This window comes from Indicator indicator, chromosome 5 (genome assembly GCF_027791375.1).
Source record: "Indicator indicator isolate 239-I01 chromosome 5, UM_Iind_1.1, whole genome shotgun sequence".
Lineage (NCBI taxonomy): Eukaryota > Metazoa > Chordata > Aves > Piciformes > Indicatoridae > Indicator > Indicator indicator.
In genome coordinates this window covers 23170800-23178139 of record NC_072014.1, presented here as the reverse complement: position 1 = coordinate 23178139, position 7340 = coordinate 23170800, and positions in this window count along the sequence as shown.

The window sequence follows — 7340 nt, the reverse complement described above, 5'->3', positions numbered from 1 at the left end:
AAATGGAACCTTTAATCCTTAAGCAGTACTAGCATGAGTAATACTGCTCAGATCAAAGTCCAGTATAGCCTGGTATCCAATTTCTGGGAGAGGCAATGGAAAGTCCTTACGGAAGAATATAAAAAACATGAAAAATGAATAGTTAGCAAATAACTTTTCTGCCCCAGCTTTCATTAGTTTGCCCATCCCAGACTTCTTGAAGTAGATATGTTCTCAGTGTATCACTCCCTTAATAGATTGCACCTTGAATTTGCCCCTTTTTTGACACCATATATTTCTCTTAGCATCTGTAATGTCATGTGGCAATAAATGGCATATTTTAATTATGAATCACATGAAGAGACTGGTACTCTTCCTTGTTCAAAATCTACTATTAACTATTTCTGCAAAGTCCCCAAAATTTTGGTATCATCACAAACCACTATTTCCTACTTATCTTCTCCATGTCACATACAGTTCTACAGGTACATCCTCCCTCAAGAGTGGCTACACTTTATTTCACTACTGGTTTGAGCAACAGAAACATCACTATCAATTTTGCCCAAAATGTTAATGCTTCCTGCTACTCACACCACAGTACTCATGAAATTGCACTGAACTAGAACAGCCCAGTTCCCTCTTTTTGGTTACAAGAAAACAACATGAACCGTATAGCTCAAAGACTGTCATCAACACTAATCCCTTCCCTGCTTTAAGGAGACATATTTGAGTTTGCAAAAAGGACAAGAGAGGACAGCAGAAACTGTAACACAGGTGAAATGGCTCCTGTGTGCTGACTAGTGCTCTTGAAGGTGGACTTGGACTGTGTATAGGGAGGGAACACCTGTTGGGAGGTGTGCTTGCCATTTAGGCAACATGTAAGGCTGTGAGGACATGAATGAGATGTGTTTGCCTGTCACTGGGTCCTCGCAGGAATCAGCTGTAAGCCATTACACAGCTAGGGCCACCCAACATGGTATTGACGGTAGTGGGCTCACTGGGTCCTCAAGTGAAACTGGATTTTAGCTGTACCAAACAGATACAGTTCATCCAGATTCATAGAATGGTTCAGGTTAGAAGGGACCTTAAATGTCATCTAGTTCCATTCCCCCTGCCATGGGCAAGAACACCTTCTATTAGACCAGGTTGCTCAAGGCCTCATTCAACTTGGCCTTGAGTACCTGTAGGCAGGGGACATTCACAACCTCCCTGTGCAAACTGCTCCGGTGTCTCACCATCCTCACTGTAAAGAATTTTTTCCTATTATCTAGTCTAAATCTACCCTCCTCATGCTTAAAGCCATTCCCTCCTTGTCCTGTCACTACAAGCCATTGTAAAAAGACTCTTCCTGGCTTTGTTGTATCTCCCCTTCAGGTACTGGAAAGCCGCTTACAGCATCTTCCCAGAGCCTTCTTTTCTCCAGGCTGAACAGCTCCAACTCTCCCAGCCTGTCCACACATGGGAGATTCTCTGGCCCTGTGATGACCTACATGGCCTTTCTCTGGACCTGTGCCAGCAGCTCCATTTTTCCTCTTATGCTGGGGGCACCAGAACTGGACGCAGTACTCCAGGTGGGGTCTCAAGAGAACAGAGAAGGAGAATCACCTCCCTCGTCCCTTCTTTTGTTATAGCCCAGGACATGGTTGGCAATCTGGGCTGCACATTCACATCGCCGGCTCAGTTGAGCTTATCGTCAACTGACACTCCCAAGTCCTTCTCCCCGAAACTGCTCTCGAGCCGCTCCTCTCCCAGCCTATACCTCAAAAGAATAAGGCCACTCAGATTGCATTTTCTTCCCGGCGTGTAAACTACGTCTCTTTCTTCCTCATACGCGTTAAAGGGAACTGAAGAAAAATGAAAAAGCCGTTGCTGCTGTCAGGTGGCCAGCACAGCCGGGGAGCCGGGCTGCAGCACGGACTGGCTCGGGCGCTTCACGCAGCTCCAGCGGGTCGCAGCTTCACCCGACGGGCCGGGGAAATAGACAGAAGCCGGGTGATGCCGACGGGCTTCCCGAGCGGCCGAGAAACTCCCACGGTACCCAGCCCCGGTACCTGGTGAGCAGCGGTTGGCGGCGGCTCCAGCCCGCCGCGCCCCATCGCCGGCTGCTGCGGGGCCGCGTAGAGCCTCCCTCACCGCGACGCCAAGTTACTGCCTGCGCCCTGCGGGCCCTCGGACAGGGAAAGAAGGGCGCAGAGCGAAGCGGCGAGCAGGCTTTCCCTCTCCTTCTGGGCAGCCGAGGACAGGGCTCCTCTCAGGCGGACTCGGAAGGGTCCCGCAGCGCCGCCACGGCGTTAGGAGAGGCGAGAACTTATGTGCCTGGCTGCCTCGCGCCCTGCCTGGCACTCTGTCTGCGCAGAAGCCCTGCCGAAGCAGGGCCGGCTGCTGAGAGGAGTGCCGGGGCACAGCGCGGGCGGGCGCTGCCTCAGGGCTGTGAGGCGGCGGCTTGGGGCGTCCCGGCGTGAGGGGGTAGCGGCACCTCCTCCTGTAGCTTCGTCGTTTGAAACTTTCCAGAAAGTAAGCCTTTCTGCATTCTAGTTATGAAACAAGCATTCTCTGTAGGGTGTGTAGCAGAAACCATCTTCAGTATCACAGATGCTTATTTTCTGTTGCTTTTCAGTATCCGTAGCATAGGTATTGACCTAATATAAGAACATGGACCTGATGGAGAGGGTCCAGAGGACAGGCACGAAAATGATCAAAGCCTGGAGCACCTCCCCTGAGAAGACAAAGATTTGTGGTTGTCCAGCCTGTAGAAGAGATGTCCAGCCTGGTCCCCTCCCTCTGTGGGGGGACCTTATATGGCCTTCCAGTACCTGAAGGGAGCCAACAAGAAAGCTGGGAAGGGACTATTTACAAAGGCGTAGAGCAATAAGATGTGGGGCAATGGTTTTAAACTAGAGGAGGGTGGATTTAAATTGGACATTGGGAAGAAGTTCTTTACTGAAAGTGTGGTGGTACGCTGGAACAGGTTGCCCAGGGAGGTGATGGAGGTCCTATTCCTGGAGATAGTGTCAGGCTTGATGTGGCTCTGAGTCTGATCTAGTTGGGGATGGCCCTGCTTACTGCAGGGGGGATTGGACTAGATGGCCTTCAAGGGTCATCCAACCCAGTGCATTCTATGATTCCGTGATTGTTTAAGAGGCCTCGCTACTACAGTTAGCGTTTTTTTTTTTTCTCAAGAAAGCTACTGCAAAGATTGCTAAGCAAAAGAGAGGTATAAGTCAGCTAAAGAACATACAGGGGTTATAGTGAGAGTATAGGAAAAGGACTAATAGATGCAAAATTACACTGCTGAATGCTTGGGGTCTGTAGATAACTCAGTAACCTTGAGCTGAAACCAGGCAGTCTCCAGCAAAAACACACAGAACAAACCACACAGTGTAAACATACTTCTTAAACAAAAACATGTAGGAAGTAGTAAGCAATAATAAAATAAAAATGACACAGTCGTTTATTTTGTAAGTATTACAACACATAAAATCTAGGGCAGATATGAGTAAGACAAGTAACTGTGGGAACTTGCTGCAATTATTGGAGGCCTCCATCAATAGACTGTGAACCTAAAACTTTCAATAAGATTAAATCATTATAGGAAAAAAAAATCCTGAGCGATGACAACTAAATGGCTGAAGAAAGTAGAGCATACTAATTTCCTTTCCATAATCTTAAGAACTCTTGTATTTGATAATGAGTCTTTGCTACAGTAAACTGCAGTGGTTAAAGGAGTGTGTGTGCCATGCATCAGTAGTTTTGTCCTTAAAGATCTATGATGCATGTGATTTAATATGGAGAATAAAGTGTACATAAAGAGCATATATAACATTTTTGTTCAATAGCTTAAGCACATTAGCTTCAGCTCCTTCAAAGAAAATTTCTAATCAGTTCCATGACAAGTTACAAACTGACATGTTTTCTTGTGTGACCAGTCAGATGACATGACTCAGCAGAGAAAATTTGAGAGGCCTAAGGTGCAGAGAAAGTTTCTGTGATTTAGTAGCAACGTTAATATTTGGGTTTTTTTCCCCTTTGTACTAAAAATTCTGGGTAAAAACAGGGAATTAAGCTACTTTAAAGCAGAGTGTAATAAAGCATATAATAGGTTTTCATGACAGTATTATACCGAACCCTGTATGTTCAAGAATTGTAGGAACTTCCTCACAAAGCCATTATATCTAACACCCCCATGCACTACAATAGTCCCTCTGAGTTCTGTGATTATGTTTTAATTCCAGTTTGAAGTGTGCATTTGTTACCTTAGAAAATAATAATCTGTTTTGTGCAAATGCTTTCTCCTTATATTAATCAGAAGCATTCTCCAGGCATTTATTTGATGTGTATTAAGTCAAACTCCCACTATGCAGCTATTAACATGTGAGGGTGCCAGTGCCTGAATGTGACACCCTCTTATTTAAATGAGTCCTTGAATTTTACTTGTTATCAGTCATACTGGCACAATTCCAAACAGTGTTTGTAAGGTTAAAAGCTTTAGTTCAGTATACAAGCAACTGAATTATGAAAAGGAATTAGCACTTCCCAAAAGATTGCATAGACAGTATTTTTACTGTACTATGACAGTAGTCTTTGATCACTTGGACTGCTCTATGCTCCTTGCTGTGATTTGGGATGTGGTTATTGTATAAAAAGCTTAATACTGGTTTTAATCTAAGAAATGAGACTATTAGTACATTGTGAATAAAATTACAAGGTTCATTGAAGGTCCATAATCCAGTGTCTGCATTATGTTCTTTGGAATTTTGCTGCAGGACAGCTTGTACAATTGTTTACTCCTGTGGTTGTAGTAGAGGACCCAAGATATGAAGGATTCCAACACAACTAAACCAGAGGTTAGGACAGTTATAAAAACCAAAAAATAAATCATCTTCCAAAAAGAAAGACATGAAGGAGTTGTGTCCTAAAAAGTAACAGGAACAGATCATAGATCTCCATGTGTGTAAATACATTAAGGCAAGCTAAAACGAGCTAGAGCAATAACTATCAAAAAGGAATCAATATTAGTAACTTTAGTATTTATAAGCAGATATCTAGCAAGAGAATCCTGGGGAAAAAAAAAATTAAGGTGGAGCAAGAAGAACAATCATGGTAACCAGAATAGAGAAAATACAGAGAATATTTGTTCACTGGAGAGTATCTTAGGAAGATTTCCACAACAGAACTCTTCCCATACGGAGGACCAGACAGAGAATATGCCTTAAACTGAATTGCCAGTGCAGTGAATGGAAAAGATAAACAGTTTGATATCATAAATTTGTAGCTGGGGAAAAGGGAGTTTTGATTTTTTTGCTTAATATCAGTGATACTAAAAGATAGCAGAAAATAACAAATGTAACATAAATATTACTGCCTAAAAGGACTCCAGGAATGATCCAGGAAGCTACATACCAATCAATATGCCTGACATCTCCACTGAGCAAAGTAGTGGAAACTGTAATAAATAACAGGATGAGATGGCATTAAGCTGTGTGGGCAGAGCTTTGTGGAGAAGCCTGGACTGTTACAGCTTTTGCTTTGCTAGTGTTACTGCTTGAGAACTAAATTTCTAAATGCCCATAAAACAAATGTCATCTTTCACAAACGTTAAAACAAAGAAGGAATTAAAAAACCCAGAGAAAACTCAATACTGCAAGCTCTTTGTGTACTCCAAGGATGTGGTCTAGATCATCTGAAAACATATGAAATAAATTATCTAAGAAGAATTAGATGGAAAGCAGGCCTAGAAAAAGAAGTGCCACATGATGCAAATTGCCAAACATAAAAGAGATTTCTTTAAAGGAATTAGTAAAACTGGAAAAAAAAAAAGAAAAAAGAAAAAACAATTTTTTGTAGGGGATGATTGTTAGAATCACTTGACACATTTTAATGTCAAATTCATTTGTCCTTCCTGAGAAGGTCCAGTAACCTTTTTTTTTTTTTTTTAATAGTGTCTTTATCCATGAGGCAAACATATTAAGGAAGATAAATACTGTTTTCAACAGTAAATTAGTTTAGCTGTAAGATAACCTAATCGCCCATAATCACTCTTAAAGTGAACTCCTTTTAAAAAAGATTTTGATGAGAAATGAGCCTTTGTGAGGTGAGGTGCCTGAGCAAGATGGAATGAAAACTGCCCAGCTTAATCAGGCACCCCTGCAAGGATAGACAGGACTACTGGTAAATGCAGCTTAGTGTTAGAGCTGTAAGGAGTCTGTTGCTTAATCAACAAGTTTAAACACCTTCTGGTCTCCAAAAGGAGTATATAGAGCAGAAACTAATTAAAACAATTATGATTTGAGCAAAATGCTTGTTTAGGCTCTAAAAGTTCTAACCTGGTCTTCATAAGGACATGTAGTCCTTCTGAAGTTAATGGACAAATGCTAAACTGACCTGGAAGTTACCACTATAGCTCTTCCTGTCCTATGAGTTGTATCTACCATAATACGTTTTGGAGGAACAAGAAGCCTTTAAACGTATAGGCTTAGTATTGTGTAGGCAACCTCTTGTTGATGATTCTCATTGTAGATCCTGGGTCCTCAGACTTTTGTGATAATGAAAATCTTTTGCTTCATGTGTAACATGTCCGGCACACTTGTCAAGAGAAGCATCTGGAGGAAAAAAATGTTAAACTGCAATTGGATCTGCCCTACTAGTTGATTGCAACAAGTAATATACTGTTTATTTAATTTAGATCCCACTCAAACCCAGCTAAATAAGAGAATATGAAGTTTGTAATTTCTTTCCAACTAATTATTTCATAGGGTCTGTATCCAGTAAAATCACACCCAAAATTATTCTGGTTCAAAATTGTTGAAATTGTTATGCTGTGTGTCTCAGACTTGATGCCCATGTAAAGATACAACATCCAGGCAGGTTTCAAAAGTCTCCAGAGGAGACTCCATAATCTCTCTGGGTAGCCTGTTCCAGTGCTCCATCACCCTCACAATAAAGAAATTTCTCCTCATGTTGAGGTGGGACTTTCCTGTGTTCCAGCTTATACCCGTTGCTCCTTGTCCTGTCACTGGGCTCCACTGAAAAGAGACTATTACAGTCTGCTTTTAGTTGTGTACTGCAGAGCCCTGTAAGCTAGTGACATGTACCTTAGTGTAGGTGGGATCTAGTAAGCACAGAAATGAGTGTCAGGAAACTCACTTGCTTCAGTTACTGCTTGCACAGACCCTAGTGGAAAAGTTTTCTACAAACACAGTGGCAACTGGAACAAACAATTAAAGAAATTATAATGGATGGTCTGTATCATGAGTTACTTACTGAATATGCAGCAGCAGATAAATTGCTGTTGTCATGAGGCGTTGAATTACGGGATCTTCAGGCTTACTATTTAAATTTCTCTTCTTACTACAGGATTATAG